The sequence below is a fragment of the Ranitomeya variabilis genome, chromosome 3, assembly GCF_051348905.1.
Source record: "Ranitomeya variabilis isolate aRanVar5 chromosome 3, aRanVar5.hap1, whole genome shotgun sequence".
Taxonomy (NCBI): Eukaryota; Metazoa; Chordata; class Amphibia; order Anura; family Dendrobatidae; genus Ranitomeya; species Ranitomeya variabilis.
In genome coordinates, this window is record NC_135234.1 from 314,038,745 (window position 1) to 314,058,559 (window position 19,815).

The window sequence follows — 19,815 nt, forward strand, 5'->3', positions numbered from 1 at the left end:
TACTAAGCATGTTGCACATAAAATTCATTGCAATAATACCCATGTCTTTCAGGGGAAACGTTGGCAACACTTCCATCTTTGTACATGAGCACCAAAACCACATCACTAGAAACATGATATAATCCATGCCATGATGTACAAAATTGTGCATAGGTGTACATAATATACGGTAACTACCCATATTTCTCAAACATATTTCATAAATTGCCATTGAGTTAATACCTAGGACTGGGGAATGCACAGTACAGTTTCTAAATGTTTAATTTCCTTTTATGATGTTAAAGAGGAACCTTAGAAAGGAGGAAGTTTCCGAGAAAGAACAAGTGTGTGAAATAGACAGACCAAAATTTGGAGACAGATGTAAAAGTAGTTTAATAGAAAAGCAGGAGACTTAAAAGGGAAAGGAAGATCAAATTTAAGAAAGAAGAGAGGAAAGACCAACCGATGAAAGCCATCACACATTAAAAGGTAAGCTGATAGTTGCAGTAAATGTGCTGTACAATGTGGTGACATGTTAAGAGAGATGCTGTTCCAGTGTCCATAGAGGTCTGGAAAACTTATCTCAAAATAAACTAGAGTAAGGTAAAAATATAATTATACTTTATATGCTATGGGCTGAAAGTTATATTAAAATCTAGAATACAATGACTGGGATGTGCTGCAGTTTCCTGAACAGCAGATCAGAAAGTGATATGGCATTCACTTTTTAAAACTGGATTAACCTTTTAATTAAATTCTTTAAGGGGATGCTCAACCAGAGAAACCCATATATTTATGCCATATTGGGGCATATGAATTCCATAGCGGAAAGCTCCATTCAGGACCCTTCTCTATGTGCACAAGGTGTGACTCAGTACTGCTTCTTAGCAAGGATGGATATATTTATGTATCCACATGTGCCAGATTTTTACTGCCACAAGTCATATGTTATATTTTAATATGAATTTTAACGCTGACAGTGCAGTGAGTTCACTGATAAATGTTTAAAGGTGAAATTAAGAGGTGCAATCTGGGGGAAAAATCTGTACCAAATCTGTGACATTATTGACATGCTGTAGAATTGAAAGTCTGTTCTATGTTCAGTCCTCTTTTATTTTTTTTCTCCGTATGGTGTGGATGATGTTTTCAGAAACCCAGTAACCCACCCACATTTATTGTACTGTGTGGCTAGGGCTGCAACACCTGTCACGGGGCCAAGGTTCATTCGGTGCTGCTGCTACATCACAGAATAATACAAGTGACACAGAGGGTACTGCGATAAGCAAATTACAAGAAGTCTAACCTTGTTTGATTTTTTGCGACTTGCTTTTCGTGGTCGTGTTACTCTCAGGGTCGCAATGTGACTCAGTTCACTTATAATGTGCTGCAATGTAGCAGCGGCATTAAGCAATCATTGGTTGTGTCATAGGTGTCGCCACCAAAGTCACCGTGTAGCCCTAGCCTTAAATTCAGCAAATCCATTTGAACTGACCCCAAAGTTGTAATTACATGTTTTGACTGCCAATGTAACCCTCTGAAAGCTGTATAATCTACACATAACTCTATGCATAATTGTGATAGAATAGAAAATTTGTAATTGCAAAATCTCGTACCACATGGTGCTTTGTCATAGACTGTTAAAGCCACATGTACAGGACAGTGATGTAAAAGCTGAATGATATGTCAAATATAATGTTTATCAGTGGCCATATTTGTCTTGAGGGGATTGTCCAGGACTTTAACATTGATTGCCTATTCTAAGGATAGGTCATCAATGTCTGATCGCTGGGGGGGTGCGACACCCAACACCCCCAGTGATCAGCTGTTCCCGTATCATCGGCGACGGCTGGAAGTGCTCAGTTGTGGAGCTTCACAGTACAGCTCCATTAACGTAATAGTGGTCGAGGCCGAGTACTGCACATCCGCCCCCTTTTGACTGAATAGGGTGGTGGATGTGCAGAACCCGGCCACAGCCTCTGTACAGTTGTGATGCACAACTCCTTAACTGAGCAGTTCTTTCTGCCGCCAACACTACGAAAAGCAGATTGGCAGGGGCAGTCTCAGACAACCACTTTAAGCATTGAACAAAGCAAAACTTCTTGTTAAATATTGTTTTAGGCATAAAATGTACATTATTAAATTTACAAAACCTTTTACTACTTTAGTAAAATTAAAAAGAACTTTCATATTTTAGGGAATTGTACAATTTACACAGTAATTATACAACATTACTTCATTAACAAAATTGTCTGCAATGAGGAGGATCGATCTAATAATGAAATTATAAAGTCTCAAAACAAACAGATCACATAGGGATTGTCTGGTTTATAAAAAAAAAGCATGTTTAAATATCATATCAAGGACATTAATTATTGACTTTACTCACATATAGTGCCATTAATTAAATATCTCATAATAAAGTGGCAGGACATGCTTACAGTCACTGCTCCCTATGTACTCTCTATGACTCTCTATGACTGAAAGCCATCAGCTCCCAGTAGCTATGAAGTTCATTTTCTAATGGCACCTGCTATTTCAGTAAGAAGGCTGGACAGCTTTGTAACCTGTAGAATAACACAGGCACGAGAACAGCCCTGTAGATTGTATTGGGTACAATACAGATAGAACTCACTTGTGACTTACAAGCCTCTGAAGGAGGCCTAAACACTTACCATGTGCGCCCGAATTCCAGCTGAATTTCACATAGCATTCTAACAAATTTTGAAAAGTAAATCTGCATCATTGTGTTGGACCGTTATGACTAGATAGTGGGATGTTTCTGGTACAAAATGATTAGTAAATGCCAAGAGTGGTCCAAGGAAAGGCAGCCAGTAGTGTCTTGACTGCGCAAATGTCATTGATGCATGGAGAATATAGGTTAGCTTGTCCAGTCCAATCCCACTGAATCGCTACTGTAGCATAAATTATTAAGCAATGTTAATGCTGGCAATGATAGAAAAGTGTCCATGCACATAGTGCACTCATAGCTTGTGGTGTTCGGGGCTACGTTGCTCCAGTCTGGTAGGAGAGTTCATGCTGGCCTGCTCTGACCACCGCAGAAGTGTCTACAATTGACATTCAATGCTCATAGCAGAACTATGGAGAAGTGGAAGGTGGCGGCCTTGCTTTATGAATCACGTTTCCTTTTTTCAGAATGTGGACAGCTGAGTACTTCTGTGTCACTTACTCAGGGGAAAGGGATGGCTCCAGGATGCACTATAGCAGTGATCCCGAACTCCAGTCCTGGATTTATTACCTGTGCAATACTATGGAAATCCTTGAGGACTGGAGTTCGGAAACTCTGTACTACAGGAAGAAACCCAGCCAATATGATGCTTCAGATCAAGGGTCAGCAACCTGTAGAACTGTGACTATTGTGAAACATTGATTCCTAGCATGCCCTCACGAACTGCTTTTATGGTGTATGCTGGGAGTTGTAGTTTCACAACAGCAGAAGTACTGCAGGACACTCACCAGTGCTCCAGGCAGGGTTCTGCTAGTAAACAATGAGCCCAGGCATTTATGTGTGCGTTAATTTAACATATCATCTATCTAAACATTGTAGACACCATTATTATGGCAGTGGGTTCTTTTGTAGGACATTGTGCCCTGTCATACTGCAAAGAAATGTTTAGGCATGTTATTAGGAACATCGGTAAAGGGGTATTCTCAAGTTTGAAATATAGCAACTATTGTGGAGAAGGGGATAGTTGGAGGTCTGACTGCTGAGGCAGTCACTTACCCTAAAAACCAGGGCTCTCCCGACTGTGTGGCAGTGTGCATGATCATCCGGCAATCCCAATGGTGTCAACAAGTTCACCAAAATTAGCCATACCAGAGTGCTGCAAATTTTTTTTTTTATTTTAGAGACTATTCATGATATTTTATCATTTTCCAAGCATAGCACATTTATTTGGAAAGCAAGAGACACCTACTAACCTGAAGAATAAGCTAATACATCCTGTGCAATGTGGTCCATGCTCAATATGCTCTACAGGAAATGGTCACATCCTGTGGACCTGTTTAATTTCAAGGTTTCTCACAATGTATAGATAATGCCTATGTAAGGTAACCTTTGTTTTTGCACAGCTATAAAAACTGTCAAGTGTCAAAGCTCACAGGATATACAGTAGTTTTGCATTTCTTAAAAGTGTGATTACTTCTGTCTGATTGTTGTGATGAAATTTTCCTGATGATGAATTGAAAGTGCATAAAGTTGTCATCATGCAAGACCTTCATTATAACCAAGATGCTTTAAAAAAATAAATATATATACATATAGTAGGTATGGTCTTTAAAGCTTAATAAATACACTGATCTTGGCCATTTCTCCTTTGGCTTATGTTTTTTTGCTTGTGGGTGAGGTTATATATGTTTTTTACAATGAGGCATTGTTTTTTTGCCATTGTAGTTTTTAAGTGACTTTGCTGTTCTTCAAAATAATATCAATGTGTTTCCCCTCGAAAATTGTTTTACATTTTTAATGTAATTATTAAAGTTTTTGTTTAAACAAAAAATGATGTTTTGCCTGTGTTGTTATTTTTTCTTGCGAATGCCATTTATTTCCCTGTGTTGCAAAACTTATGTCCTCCCAATTTACGTCATTATTTATATTGTATATTTTAGATTGTGCATTTGATCACTTGGTGCTACCTAAAACTATTTAGTAATGGTGATCCAACTAAACACAACAGGAACAACATTTTTGTTTTTCACAAAACTATTTTTATTACTAGGCAACAAAAAAAGAACATTTTTTTTATTTTTCACACAACATATGATCAATAATGTGCATTCATGACATTGGTACATTCCTGATATTTGCCAACAAATGTAGAAAACATTTTTGAAAATTAAATATTTAGAAACTCATGACAGAGGGTATCCATGACTCATGGTAGCTTCTGATGTTACTTAGTTTTTAACCCTTCCCCGCACAGCCCCCAAAATACTTGTTATAGTGATCATCTCCAAATAAAACACTACAACGTAAATTGGATTAAATGGCCACAGCAGCCTTTTATTAACATTTAATAAAACAGTTTAACAATAAAGTCCCGAAAGGGATGGTCCTCGAAGCCCCAAAAACACATATGCCACAAATATCCCAAAACCCACCATGGTCCCAGGTTAAGTCTTATCCCCAGCCGCCATACACCAGCTCGGGGGCAGATAACAACCAACCTGGCCGAACCACTGACCCATTCACGGGTCCCTTGATTAAACCTTCCATAGGATTGTACAGACCCCGTCCATCCGAATTCACCCAGGGGAGTCCAGGACCTCGTGAGATTTCCCCACCATTCCACCGTTTTTATTTCCACCAACTTCGAGGACCTTCCCCCCCACCCCCGCTGCCATGACATATTGACAAAATAAACATAAATTCAATGGTCAACCGAATTCGAAATTAGCCCTTATACTAAAGACTTCATCTAAGCATGACTACAACCTCAACCACAATAAAGGGAGGGTGGTAGCTTTGTAACCTAACCCGTGGGTACCTAAAATGGCTGCCCCACTAATATGGCTTCCCCTTTTTATACTGACCCCTTAATCCCGCCTCTGCCCCCTCCTCCCCACATGACCTCATCACTCCAACATATCTCATGTGCCATCAACCCCCCATTAATCCCTCCTCATTTAAGCATGCCATCATACATCCATTACTTAAAAAACCCTCCCTCGACCAAAACTGTGCCGCTAATTATAGACCTGTCTCTAATTTTCCCTTCATCTCTAAACTCCTGGAACGCCTGGTCCACTCCCGTCTTACCCACTATTTCTCAGATAACTCTCTTTTCGACCCTCTTCAATGTGGCTTCCGCTCTTTACACTCTACTGAAACTGCCCTCACTAAAGTCTCTAATGACCTACTAACAGCTAAATCTAATGGTCACTACTCCATGCTAATTCTCTTGGATTTTCCGCAGCATTCGACACTGTGGATCATCAGCTCCTCCTCACTATGCTCTGCTCCATCGGCATCAAGGACACTGTTCTCTCTTGGTTCTCCTCCTATCTCTCTGACCGACCCTTCAGTGTATGTTTTGCTGGTTCCTCCTCCTCTCACTTTCCCCTTACTGTTGGAGTTCCTCAAGGATCAGTCCTAGGCCCCCTCCTCTTCTCTTTGTATACTGCCCCTATTGGACAAACAATCAGTAGATTTGGTTTCCAGTACCATCTCTATGCTGACGACACCCAATTATACACCTCTTCTCCTGCTTTCACTCCGACCTTCTTAGAAAACACCAGTGATTGTCTTACCGCTGTCTCTAACATCATGTCCTCCCTCTATCTGAAACTGAACCTGTCAAAAACTGAACTCCTCGTGTTCTCTCCCTCTACCTCCCTCTACTAACCTACCTTTGCCTGACATTGCCATCTCCGTGTGCGGTTCCACCATTACTCCCAAGCAACATGCCCGCTGCCTTGGGGTCATCCTTGATTCCGAGCTTTCGTTCACCCCCCACATCCGATCACTGGCTCGCTCTTCTTATCTGCATCTCAAAAATATTTCTAGAATTCGCCCTTTTCTTACTTTCGACTCTGCAAAAACTCTTACTGTCTCACTTATTCATTCTCGTCTGGACTATTGTAACTCTCTACTAATCGGCCTCCCTCTTACCAAACTCTCCCCGCTCCAATGTGTCCTGAATGCTGCTGCCAGGATCATATTCCTCACCAACCGTTACACCGATGCCTCTACCTTGTGCCAGTCATTACACTGGCTACCCTGTTGTGAATTCCGTTCTCGGGCTCCCTCCTGTGGTCGTGAATGGTACTTTGTTGAGTTCTGTTTGTGGGCTCCCTCTGGTGGCTTTGAGTGATACTGCTGGTCTTTAGCTGGGCTCCAGCTGCCTCGTTTTCTGCAGTGCTGGTTGCCTATTTAACTTCACCTAGATCTTTACTTGTTGCCAGCTGTCATTGTATTCAGTATTGGTTCAGTTCTCTCTGGGACTTCATGTGTGACCTGTCTCCTCCTGGAGAAGCTAAGTTCATGCTAGTTCATTTTTGCTCATTGCTTTTGGAAAATGTTTCTCAGTATATGATAAGTTCAGTCCAGCTTGCTTATATGCTATTTTCTTGCTAGCTGGAAGCTCTGGGGAGCAGAGTTGCTCCCTCACATCGTGAATTGGTGTGAGGGTCTTTTGTACTCTCTGCGTGGATATTTTGTAGTATTTTATACTGACCGCACAGTTCCCTTGCTATCTTCATACTATTTAGTACTAGTGGGCCTCTTTTGCTAAAACCTGTTTTCATTCCTATGTTTGTATTTTCCTCTTAACTCACCATCATTATTTGTGGGGGGCTGACTTACTTTGGGGAAATTTCTCTGAGGCAAGTGAGGCTTTTGTTTCTCTCTAGGGGTAGCTAGCTCTCAGGCTGTGAAGAGGCATCTAGGGAGAGTTAGGTACGCTCCACAGCTGCCTATAGTGTGTGTGATAGGATCAGGTTTGCGGTCAGTAAAGTTCCCACATCCCCAGAGCTTGTCCTATATTTCTGGTTTACCTATCAGGTCATTCCAAGTGTTCCTAACCACCAGCACCATAACAGTAGAGCTGGCCCGAAAGTGTTAATGCCTCACAAAAGAGGGATAAGAGAAGTCCTGAGTTCATATTTTTTTCTCTGCAGTGTGTTTTGCTTCTCTCCTCCCCTTAATCTCTGGGTGGTTCAGGACTCAGCTGCAGATATGAACATTCAAAGTCTGTCCTCTAGTTTGGATCATCTCACTGCAAGGGTACAAAGCATTCAGGATTTTGTAGTTCAGAATCCTATGTTAGAGCCTAGAATACCAATTCCTGATTTGTTTTATGGAGATAGATCTAAGTTTCTGAATTTCAAAAACAATTGCAAATTGTTTCTTGCTCTGAAACCCCGCTCCTCTGGTGACCCTACTCAGCAAGTTAAAATTATTATTTCTTTGTTACGTGGCGACCCTCAAGACTGGGCATTCTCCCTGGTGCCAGGAGATCCTGCATTGCTAAATGTAGATGCGTTTTTTCTGGCACTTGGATTGCTTTATGAGGAGCCTAATTCAGTAGCCCAGGCAGAAAAGACTTTGCTGGCTCTGTCTCAGGGTCAGGATGAAGCGGAGGTTTACTGCCAGAGGTTTAGGAAGTGGTCTGTGCTCACTCAATGGAATGAGTGTGCCCTGGCAGCGATTTTCAGAAAGGGTCTTTCTGAAGCCCTTAAGGATGTTATGGTGGGGTTCCCCACGCCTGTGGGTCTGAATGATTCAATGTCCTTGGCCATTCAGATTGATCGGCGTTTGCGGGAGCGCAAACCTGTGCACCATCTGGCGGTGTTCTCTGAGCAGAAGCCTGAGTCTATGCAATGCGACAGGATTCTGACCAGAATTGAACGGCAAAATCACAGAGGTCAGAATGGGTTGTGTTTTTACTGTGGTGACTCCACTCATGCTATCTCTGTTTGTCCTAAGCGCACTAAAAGGTTCGCTAGGTCTGTCACCATTGGTACTGTACAGCCTAAATTTATTTTGTCTGTTACTTTGATTTGCTCTCTGTCATCCTACTCAGTTATGGCTTTTGTGGATTCAGGCGCTGCCCTGAATTTGATGGATTTGGAATTTGCCAGGCACTGTGGTTTTTTCTTGGAGCCTTTGCAGTTTCCTATTCCACTAAGGGGAATTGATGCTACGCCATTGGCCAAGAATAAGCCTCAGTACTGGACTCAAGTGACCATGTGCATGACTCCTGCACATCAGGAGGATATTCGCTTTCTGGTGTTACATAATTTGCATGATGTTGTCGTGTTGGGGTTGCCATGGCTGCAGGTTCATAATCCAGTATTGGATTGGAAATCAATGTCTGTGTCTAGCTGGGGTTGTCAAGGGGTACATGGTGATGTTCCTTTGGTGTCAATTGCCTCTTCTACTCCTTCTGAAGTCCCTGAATTTTTGTCGGATTACCAGGATGTATTTGATGAGCCCAAATCCAGTGCCCTACCTCCTCATAGGGATTGTGATTGTGCTATAAATTTGATTCCTGGTAGTAAGTTCCCTAAGGGTCGACTGTTCAATTTGTCTGTGCCAGAGCATACCGCTATGCGGAGTTATATAAAGGAGTCCTTGGAGAAAGGACATATTCGCCCGTCCTCGTCACCATTGGGAGCAGGGTTCTTTTTTGTGGCCAAGAAGGATGGTTCTTTGAGACCCTGTATTGATTATCGCCTTCTTAATAAAATCACGGTCAAATTTCAGTACCCTTTGCCTCTGCTGTGCGATCTGTTTGCTCGGATTAAGGGGGATAGTTGGTTAACCAAGATAGATCTTCGAGGAGCGTATAATCTTGTGCATATAAAGCGGGGCGATGAATGGAAAACAGCATTTAATACGCCCGAAGGCCATTTTGAGTACTTGGTGATGCCATTTGGGCTTTCTAATGCCCCTTCCGTGTTTCAGTCCTTTATGCACGACATCTTCCGAGAGTATCTGGATAGATTCATGATTGTATACCTGGATGATATCCTGTTTTTTTCTGATGATTGGGAATCTCATTTGAAGCAGGTCAGGATGGTATTTCAGGTCCTGCGTGCTAATGCTTTGTTTGTGAAGGGCTCTAAATGTCTCTTCAAAGTCCAGAAGGTATCCTTTTTGGGCTTTATTTTTTCCCCTTCTACTATCGAGATGGATCCAGTTAAAGTCCAGGCCATTTATGATTGGACTCAACCTACATCTGTGGAGAGTCTTCAGAAGTTCCTGGGCTTTGCTAATTTTTACCGTCGCTTCATCACTAATTTTTCTAGTGTGGTTAAGCCTTTGACTGATCTGACCAAAAAGGGTGCTGATGTGACGAATTGGTCTCCTGCGGCCGTTGAGGCCTTTCAGGAGCTGAAACGTCGGTTTTCTTCGGCTCCTGTCTTGCGTCAGCCGGATGTTTCTCTCCCTTTTCAGGTCGAGGTTGATGCTTCTGAGATTGGAGCAGGGGCTGTCTTGTCTCAGAGAAGCTTTGATGGCTCTGTGATGAAGCCATGTGCTTTCTTTTCTAGAAAGTTTTCGCCTGCCGAGCGTAATTATGATGTTGGCAATCGGGAGTTGTTGGCAATGAAGTGGGCATTTGAGGAGTGGCGACATTGGCTTGAGGGAGCCAAGCATCGTGTGGTGGTCTTGACGGATCACAAGAATTTGATTTATCTCGAGTCTGCCAAGCGGCTAAATCCTAGACAGGCTCGATGGTCGCTGTTTTTCTCCCATTTCGATTTCGTGGTTTCGTACCTTCCGGGCTCTAAGAATGTGAAGGCTGATGCCCTTTCTAGGAGTTTTGTGCCTGACTCTCTGGGAGTTCCTGAACCGGCTGGTATCCTCAGAGAGGGGGTGATTCTGTCTGCCATCTCCCCTGATTTGCGGTGGGTGCTGCAGGAGTTTCAGGTGGATAGACTTGACCGTTGTCCACCGGAGAGACTGTTTGTCCCTGATAGATGGACCAGTAGAGTTATTTCCGAGGTTCATTGTTCAGTGTTGGCGGGTCATCCTGGGATTTTTGGGACCAGAGATTAGGTGGCTAGGTCCTTTTGGTGGCCTTCCTTGTCGCGAGATGTGCGTTCTTTTGTGCAGTCCTGTGGGATTTGTGCTCGGGCCAAGCCTTGCTGTTCTCGTGCCAGCGGATTGCTTTTGCCTTTGCCTGCCCCAAAGAGGCCCTGGACGCATATTTCCATGGATTTTATTTCGGATCTTCCGGTCTCTCAGAGGATGTCTGTCATCTGGGTGGTTTGCGATCGTTTTTCTAAGGTGGTCCATTTGGTGCCATTGTCTAAATTACCTTCCTCCTCTGATTTGGTTCCGCTGTTCTTTCAGAATGTGGTTCGTTTGCATGGTATTCCGGAGAACATTGTGTCGGACAGAGGGTCCCAGTTTGTGTCCAGATTTTGGCGGTCCTTTTGTGCTAAGATGGGCATTGATTTGTCTTTTTCTTCGGCTTTCCATCCTCAGACAAATGGCCAAATCGAAAGAACTAATCAGACCTTGGAAACTTATCTGAGATGTTTTGTTTCTGCTGATCAGGATGATTGGGTGACTTTTTTGCCATTGGCTGAGTTCGCCCTCAATAACCGGGCTATTTCTGCTACTTTGGTTTCGCCTTTTTTTTGTAATTCTGGTTTTCATCCTCGTTTTTCCTCAGGGCAGGTTGAGCCTTCTGACTGTCCTGGTGTGGATTCTGTGGTGGACAGGTTGCAGCAGATTTGGAACCACGTAGTGGACAATTTGGCGCTGTCACAGGAGAAGGCTCAGCGCTTTGCTAACCGCCGTCGCTGTGTGGGTCCCCGACTTCGTGTGGGGGATTTGGCTTGGTTGTCTTCTCGTTATGTTCCTATGAAGGTTTCCTCTCCTAAGTTTAAGCCTCGTTTCATCGGTCCTTATAAGATTTCTGAAATCCTCAATCCTGTGTCATTTCGTTTGGACCTCCCAGCATCTTTTGCCATCCATAATGTGTTCCATAGGTCATTGTTGCGGAGGTATGTGGTGCCTGTGGTTCCTTCTGTTGATCCTCCTGCTCCGGTGTTGGTCGAGGGAGAATTGGAGTATGTGGTGGAGAAGATCTTGGATTCTCGTGTCTCGAGACAGAAGCTTCAGTACTTGGTTAAGTGGAAGGGCTATGGTCAGGAGGATAATTCCTGGGTTGTTGCCTCTGATGTCCATGCTGCTGATTTGGTTCGTGCCTTTCATTTGGCTCGTCCTGATCGGCCTGGGGGCTCTGGTGAGGGTTCGGTGACCCCTCCTCAAGGGGGGGGTACTGTTGTGAATTCCGTTCTCGGGCTCCCTCCTGTGGTCGTAAATGGTACTGTTGAGTTCTGTTTGTGGGCTCCCTCTGGTGGCTTTGAGTGATACTGCTGGTCTTTAGCTGGGCTCCAGCTGCCTCGTTTTCTGCAGTGCTGGTTGCCTATTTAACTCCACCTAGATCTTTACTTGTTGCCAGCTGTCATTGTATTCAGTATTGGTTCAGTTCTCTCTGGGACTTCATGTGTGACCTGTCTCCTCCTGGAGAAGCTAAGTTCATGCTAGTTCATTTTTGCTCATTGCTTTTGGAAAATGTTTCTCAGTATATGATAAGTTCAGTCCAGCTTGCTTATATGCTATTTTCTTGCTAGCTGGAAGCTCTGGGGAGCAGAGTTGCTCCCTCACATCGTGAATCGGTGTGAGGGTCTTTTGTACTCTCTGCGTGGATATTTTGTAGTATTTTATACTGACCGCACAGTTCCCTTGCTATCTTCATACTATTAAGTACTAGTGGGCCTCTTTTGCTAAAACCTGTTTTCATTCCTATGTTTGTATTTTCCTCTTAACTCACCGTCATTATTTGTGGGGGGCTGACTTTACTTTGGGGAAATTTCTCTGAGGCAAGTGAGGCTTTTGTTTCTCTCTAGGGGTAGCTAGCTCTCAGGCTGTGAAGGGGCGTCTAGGGAGAGTTAGGTACGCTCCACGGCTGCCTATAGTGTGTGTGATAGGATCAGGTTTGCGGTCAGTAAAGTTCCCACGTCCCCAGAGCTTGTCCTATATTTCTGGTTTACCTATCAGGTCATTCCAAGTGTTCCTAACCACCAGCACCATAACACTACCCATCCACTCCAGAATCCAGTACAAAACTACTACCCTCATCCACAAAGCACTCCATGGCTCAGCACCACCCTACATCTCCTCTCTGGTCTCAGTCTACCACCCTACCCGTGCCCTCCCCTCCGCTGATGACCTCAGGTTAGCATCCTCAATAATCAGAACCTCCCATTCCCATCTCCAAGACTTTACACGTGCTGCGCCGATTCTTTGGAATGCACTACCTAGGTTACGATTAATCCCCAATCCCCACAGTTTTAAGCGTGCCCTAAAAACGCATTTGTTCAGGCTGGCCTACCGCCTCAACGCATTAACCTAACTATCCCTGTGTGGCCTAATAAAAATAAATAAATTAATTAATTAAAAAAAAAATAAAAAAACATAATGAGGTTCCTCGCATCATGTTCTCATACACTTTATGCAGTCAATAGCCTCTGTGTCTGTACTGCTACATACTTAGGCTGTTAACTGGTTAATGCAGCTTTACATGAACACCCGAGCCTTACACTATGGCTGGTCCAAATAACTATAGCAATTGTTACCATCCACCTCTCGTGTCTCCCCTTTTCCTCATAGTTTGTAAGCTTGTGAGCAGAGCCCTCATTCCTCCTGGTATCTATTTTGAACTGTGATTTCTGTTATGCTGTAATGTCTATTGTCTGTACAAGTCCCCTCTGTAATTTGTAAAGCGCTGCGGAATATGTTGGCGCTACATAAATAAAATTATTATTATTATAATTATTATTATTAATCTCTTAACAACCCTGTCAGAGGGTATCCATGACTCATGGTAGCTTGCCATGATACTTAGTTTTTAACCCTTCCCCGCACACAACCCCCAAAATAGTTGTTACAGTGACCATCCCAAAATAAAACACTATGATGTAAATTGGATTAAATGTCCACAGCAGCCTTTTATTAACATTTAATAAAACAGTTTAACAATAAGCCCGAAAGGGATGGTCCTCGAAGCCCCAAAAACGCATATGCCACAAATATCCCAAAACCCAGCATGGCCCCAGGTTAAGTCTTACCCCCATCCACCCTACACCAGCTTGGGGGCAGATAACAACCAACCTGGCCGATTTGCTGACCCATTCATGGGTCCCTTGATTAACCCTTCCATAGGATTGTACAGACATCGTCCATCCGAATTCACCCAGGGGAGTCCAGGACCTCGTGAGATCCCCCCCACCAATCCACAGTTTTCATTTCCATCAACTTCAAGGACCTCCCCCCCACACCACCAACATAAATGTTCTGATCCCTCAAACATTTATGTCCCTCCATACTTTTAAAGCAGTCTTGATACCCTCTTGAATAGCCAGGCACCAAATATCCGTGCCTACTGCGTTTAAATGAACGCCATCCGCTCTTCAAAAACCTCCCTCAACTGATTCCAAATCCACATGATGTACGACCACTGCCCCATTCCTCCCCATAAAATGAGAAACAGCCTTATTCACTTTAATCCTTGCTTTCTTAACCCCTATCACTGCTCTCGCTCCTCGCCAGACCTTCCGAGGAACAATATCAGACCAAATCACCACAACTTTTGGAAACATCTCCCATAGCCTCAACATATCAAACTTAATATCTTTTATTAACTCTCTACAGGGCCTCTTACCTAGATCATTCCTCTCTAAGTGTATAACAACTATATCAGGAACAAGATCCAATCAAACAAAATTATGAAATTCAGGTAGGAATTGTCCCCAAACATCCCTCTTTTACCAATCCATCGCAGGGTTGTCGATTCCCGAGGAAATCCCAATTGTCGTCCAGTCGGGCGCACTACTGCCCTCAATGCCACCCAGAAGATAAACGAGTGTCCCATTATCCAAATTAACCATTGATGATGCTCTTCAATAGAAAAAAGAAAATCAAAACCCTATTTAAGACTGAAAATTGGAAAAAAAGAACCGCTAAATTTCAAACCAGATTTGGGCGAACATGTGACCGAAATCTCTCTGATTCCCAACGCCCAATCCGCTTCACAACCTCCTCGCTCAAGCCCATTCTAGCAGCTTCTGTCGCTGCCCCAATCCTGAATGAATGACTGCTATAATCTGCAGCTGAAATGCCCCAAGACAACGCCTGAATACAGCGATAAACTGGAATTGAGACAGAAAAGAGCCATCCTCATGTACCAGTAAGGGTTCCCTGAAGTTACTCACTCAAACCACCATACACAAAGGAGAACCATGAACCCCAAACAACATCACTCTACAACCCTTACCATTCACATCTGTTTTAGAGGAGCTAAGGAACACCACAACCCCATCAACATAAACGTCCACATCTTCCCTCAACAGGCCTCCTCTTTTAGACCTTGATGGACTAATTAGCTCCCCTAAATGAAAAGCCCCAAAAAACGCCAAAGCAAAAGCTGCGCTAAACAAATCCAATTCCCATGCGGAAGAACATATACCTTGATAATTGCCTACCAATCACTAATAATACTTTGTATGAAACTGGCCGCCTACTATGCGCTAACTTGCACCCCCTCCTCAAGCCCCTAACCACTTGCCGCATTAAAAATAATTTGGTTTCTTCTCTAACACCTCTAACCTTAGAACCAAATTATAAATTCGCTAAAAACGTATTCAGCTTAAACACAGACCAACAAGATTCCATCCATGACCCACTAACAACAATAATTTACTCTCATCCTCCATATCCACACTTAAGGATGCCCTCCAAACCTCCCACATGCTCCAAGCTTTGCCATACTACTTCCAAGACCTGTCCGACAGTGACCTAGAAAACAGTTCCCTTACGGCCCACAGGGCAGTTTCCATAATTCTGCTAGACACTCCATGCCCCACTAATCCGACTCCAGAGGCCGATCCCACTGTGAATGAAAAAGAGCATCAGCAACAGGATTAAACATAACAACCCCAATATCCACCACAATCCATAAATTAAATTTTAAACACAAAAACACCAAGTGCTGCAGTATTTTTACAACTGCCGGCGTTGCAGCTGATAGCATATTTATGGCTATCACCACACCTGTATGCTCGCAAAGGAAACAAATGTTCCTGTTCTGTACCATTTCCCCCCCCTGCGACAACGCTACGACTCTGGGAAACAACTGAAGTAAAATGCGGTTTGCTAATAGACCCAAATCAAGCCATGCCCGAGGACAATTTGCCACCATCCAATTACCTTGAAAGTAAAGACCAAAACCGCGCTTTTCATCCACACTGATGAAAAACCCAGAACATCAGCATCCACGACTGGCCGAATCCAAATGGAATGGCCGTTATACTCTTCCAGAAAAAGTGCCTTCCCTCATCTCTGGCTCACATCACAAACTCGGCTTCTCCAGCGATGCTCTAGAAGTGCTGAACGCTTATGGAGGAAAACTCGCACACCAGAAAACTTCATCCACTTCAAATTTATGTTAAGAACCTATAATTCTGCCCTTCACCTCACCAAACAGACCTACTTCACCACCCTGATCTCCTCACTATCCAACAACCCCAAGAAACTTTTTGACACTTTTCATTCCCTCCTCAGGCCAAAAGCACAAGCCCCTATCACAGACATTTGTTCTGATGACCTGGCCTCCCACTTTATAGAGAAAATAGATAATATCCATCAGGAAATCTGCTCCCAGCCACCAAGTGCAGTGACTCCCATCCATTCCTGCAATTCCCCTGGCTCACTCTCCACATTTGATCCCATCACAGAAGAAGTCTCCAGGCTCCTCTCTTCTTCTCATCCGACTACATGCACTACTGACCCCATTCCCTAACACCTCCTCCAGTCGCTCTCTCCAGTCGTCACAACTCACCTAACTACAATCTATAATCTCTCCCTCTCCTCTGGCATTTTCCCCTCCTCATTCAAACACTCTATAATTACTACATTACTAAAGAAACCCTCTCTCGATCCATCCTGCACAAATAACTACAGACCAGTCTCCAATCTCCCCTTCATCTCTAAAGTCTAAGGGTACCGTCACACATTGAAATTTCCATCGCTACGACGTTACGATTCGTGACGTTCTAGCGATATCGTTACGATATCGCTGTGTCTGACACGCTACTGCGATCAGACACCCTGCTGAGAATCGTACGTCGTAGCAGATCGTTTGGAACTTTCTTTCATCGCTTGATCACCCGCTGACATCGCTGGATCGTTGTGTGTGACAGCGATCCAGCGATGTCTTCGCTTGTAACCAGGGTAAACATCGGGTAACTAAGCGCAGGGCCGTGCTTAGTAACCCGATGTTTACCCTGGTTACAAGCGTAAACGTAAAAAAACAAACCGTGCATACTCACCCGTCGGTGTCCTTCAGGTCCCTTGCCGTCTGCTTCCTGCTCTGACTAGTGCCGGCCGGAAAGTGAGAGCAGAGCGCAGCGGTGCTGAGATCTGCTCTCACTGTACGGCTGCACTCAGAGCAGGAAGCAGACGGCAAGGGACCTGAAGGACACCGACGGGTGAGTATGTACTGTTTGTTTTTTTACGTTTACGCTGGTAACCAGGGTAAACATCGGGTTACTAAGCGCGGCCCTGCGCTTAGTTACCCGATGTTTACCCTGGTTACCCGGGGACCTCGGCATCGCTCCAGCGCCGTGATTGCAACGTGTGACAGCAGTCTACGACGCTGGAGCGATGATTATACGACGCTGCGACGTCACGAATCGTGCCGTCGCAGCGATGAAAATTTCAATGTGTGACGGTACCCTTAGAGTGCCTGGTCTACTCCCGTCTTACCAGTTACCTCTCCACTCACTCTCTCCTAGACCCTTCACAGTCCGGCTTCTGCCTCCTACATTCGACAGAAACTGCACTCATCAAAGTGACCAATGACCTTCTGACAGCAAAGTGTAACGGTGACCACTCTATGCTCATTCTTCTTGACCTTTCTGCAGCTTTTGACACTGTTGACCACCATCTCCTACTGTCTGGGCTCCAGTCACTAGGCATTAAGGACATTGCTCTCACCTGGTTCTCTTCCCATCTTTCTCACCGCTCCTTCAGTGTATTGTTCGTTGGCTCCACTTCGTCCCTTCTTCCTCTCACTGTCAGGGTACCTCAGGGCTCAGTCCTTGGCCCACTTATCTTCTCCCTCTACATGGCCCCAATTGGACAGACCATCAGCAGATTTGGCTTTCAGTACCATCTTTATGCCTATGACACACAACTATATACGTCATCCCCTGACTTACTCCCGCTGTACTACAGAACGCCGGTGGCTGTCTGTCTGCAGTCTCCAACATCATGTCCGCTCTCTATCTGAAACTCAACCTCTCCAAAACTGAACTTCTCCTGCTCCCACCGTCTACTAACTTCTGTAAACCTGACATTTCCCTCTCCGTGGGTGGCACCATAATAACACCCCGGCAGCAGGCGCACTGTCTGGGTGCTATGTTTGACTCTGATCTCTCCTTCACATCCCATATACAATCTCTTGCCCGCTCTTGCCACTTACACCTAAAGAACATCTCTAGAATCCGCCCTTTTCTCACCATGGAAACAACAAAAACCCTCAATGTCGCATTGATCCACTCCCGCCTGGATTACTGTAACACTTTATTAATTGGCCTCCCCCTCACTCGACTTTCCCCTCTCCAGTCTATCCTTAATGCAGCATCCAGGGTCATCTACCTGGCTAATCGGTATTCAGATGCAGCTGCTCTTCTCCTGTCGTTACACTGGCTGCCCATTCATTATAGGATCCAATTCAAAGTACTTGTTCTCACAAACAAAGCTCTTCACAATGCAGCACCCCCTTACATCTCCTCCCTTATTTCTGTCTATCGGCCTAGCCGACCGCTGCGCTCTGCAAACGACTTTTGACTAACCTCTGCACTAATCCGCACCACCCACTCCCGTCTCCAAGATTTCTTCCGCGCTGCGCCAATCCTCTGGAATGCTCTACCCCAAGAAATTAGGACCATTCACAATTTGTATAGTTTTAGGTGCGCCCTTAACCCCTTTCTGACCTCGGACGGGATAGTACGTCCGAGGTCAGATACTCCGCTTTGATGCAGGGCTCCGGCAGTGAGCCCGCATCAAAGCGGGGATATGTCAGCTGTTAGCTGACTTGTGCCCGCAATAGCGGCGGGTGAAATCACGATTTACCCGCCGCTATTAACTAGTTAAATGCCGCTGTCAAACGCAGACAGCGGCATTTAACCGGCACCTCCGGCCGGGCGGCCGGAAATGAGTGCATCGCTGACCCCCATCACATGATCGGGGGTCAGCGATGCTTCTGAATAGTAACCATAGAAGTCCTTGAGACCTCTATGGTTACTGATCGCCGGTAGCTGTGAGCGCCACCCTGTGGTCAGCGCTCATAGCACACCTGCAATTCTGCTGCATAGCAGTGATCTGATGATCGCTGCTATGTAGCAGAGCCGATCGCGTTGTGCGAGCTTCTAGCCTCCTATGAAGGCTATTGAAGCATGGCAAAAGTAAAAAAAAGTGAAAAAAAATATATATAAAAGTTTAAATCACCCCCCCTTTCGCCCCATTCAAAATAAATCAATAAAAAAAAATCAAACATACAAATATTTGGTATCGCTGCGTTCAGAATCACCCGATCTATCAATAAAAAAAAGCATTAACCTGATCACTAAACAGCGTAGTGAGAAACAAATTCGAAATGCCAGAATTACTTTTTTTGGTCGCCGCGACATTGCAATAAAATGCAATAACGGGTGATCAAAAGAACGTATCTGCACTGAAATGGTATCATTAAAAATGCCAGCTCAGCACGCAAAAAATAAGCCCTCAACCGACCCCAGATCATGAAAAATGGAGACGCTACGGGTATCGGAATATGGCGCAATTTATTTTTTTTAAGCAAAGTTTGGATTTTTTTTTCACCACTTAGATAAAAAAACCTAGTCATGTTAGGTGTCTATGAACTCGTAATGACCTGGATAATCATAATGGCAGGTCAGTTTTAGCATTTAGTGAACCTAGCAAAAAAGCCAAACAAAAAACAAGTGTGGGACTGCACTTCAATTTCACCGCACTTGGAATTTTTTTCCCGTTTTTTAGTACACGACATGCTAAAACCAATGATGTCGTTCAAAAGTAAAACTCGTCCCACAAAAAATAAGCCCTCACATGGCCATATTGACAGAAAAATAAAAAAGTTATGGCTCTGGGAAGGAGGGGAGCGAAAAACGAACACGGAAAAACAGAAAATCCCAAAGTCATGAAGGGATTAAAATATATTTGTTCAGAGCGGCCTATCACGTTCCCTAATAAAAGTCATTTTATGTGTATGGGTGCATGTG

At 44.2% G+C, this 19,815-nt stretch overlaps 1 protein-coding gene across 3 annotated transcripts in view; it reads left to right on the top strand.

Annotated features, from left to right (window-relative positions):
• Nucleotides 1-297: 297 nt before the first annotated feature.
• FGR (FGR proto-oncogene, Src family tyrosine kinase) overlaps nt 298-19,815 on the top strand; it is an 833,064-nt gene continuing 813,546 nt past the window's right edge. For all 3 annotated transcript variants that reach the window (XM_077295665.1, XM_077295664.1, XM_077295666.1), the window contains exon 1: nt 298-468. The gene's annotated coding sequence lies outside the window, so the exon portion shown is untranslated. The remainder of the gene's footprint in view (nt 469-19,815) is intronic.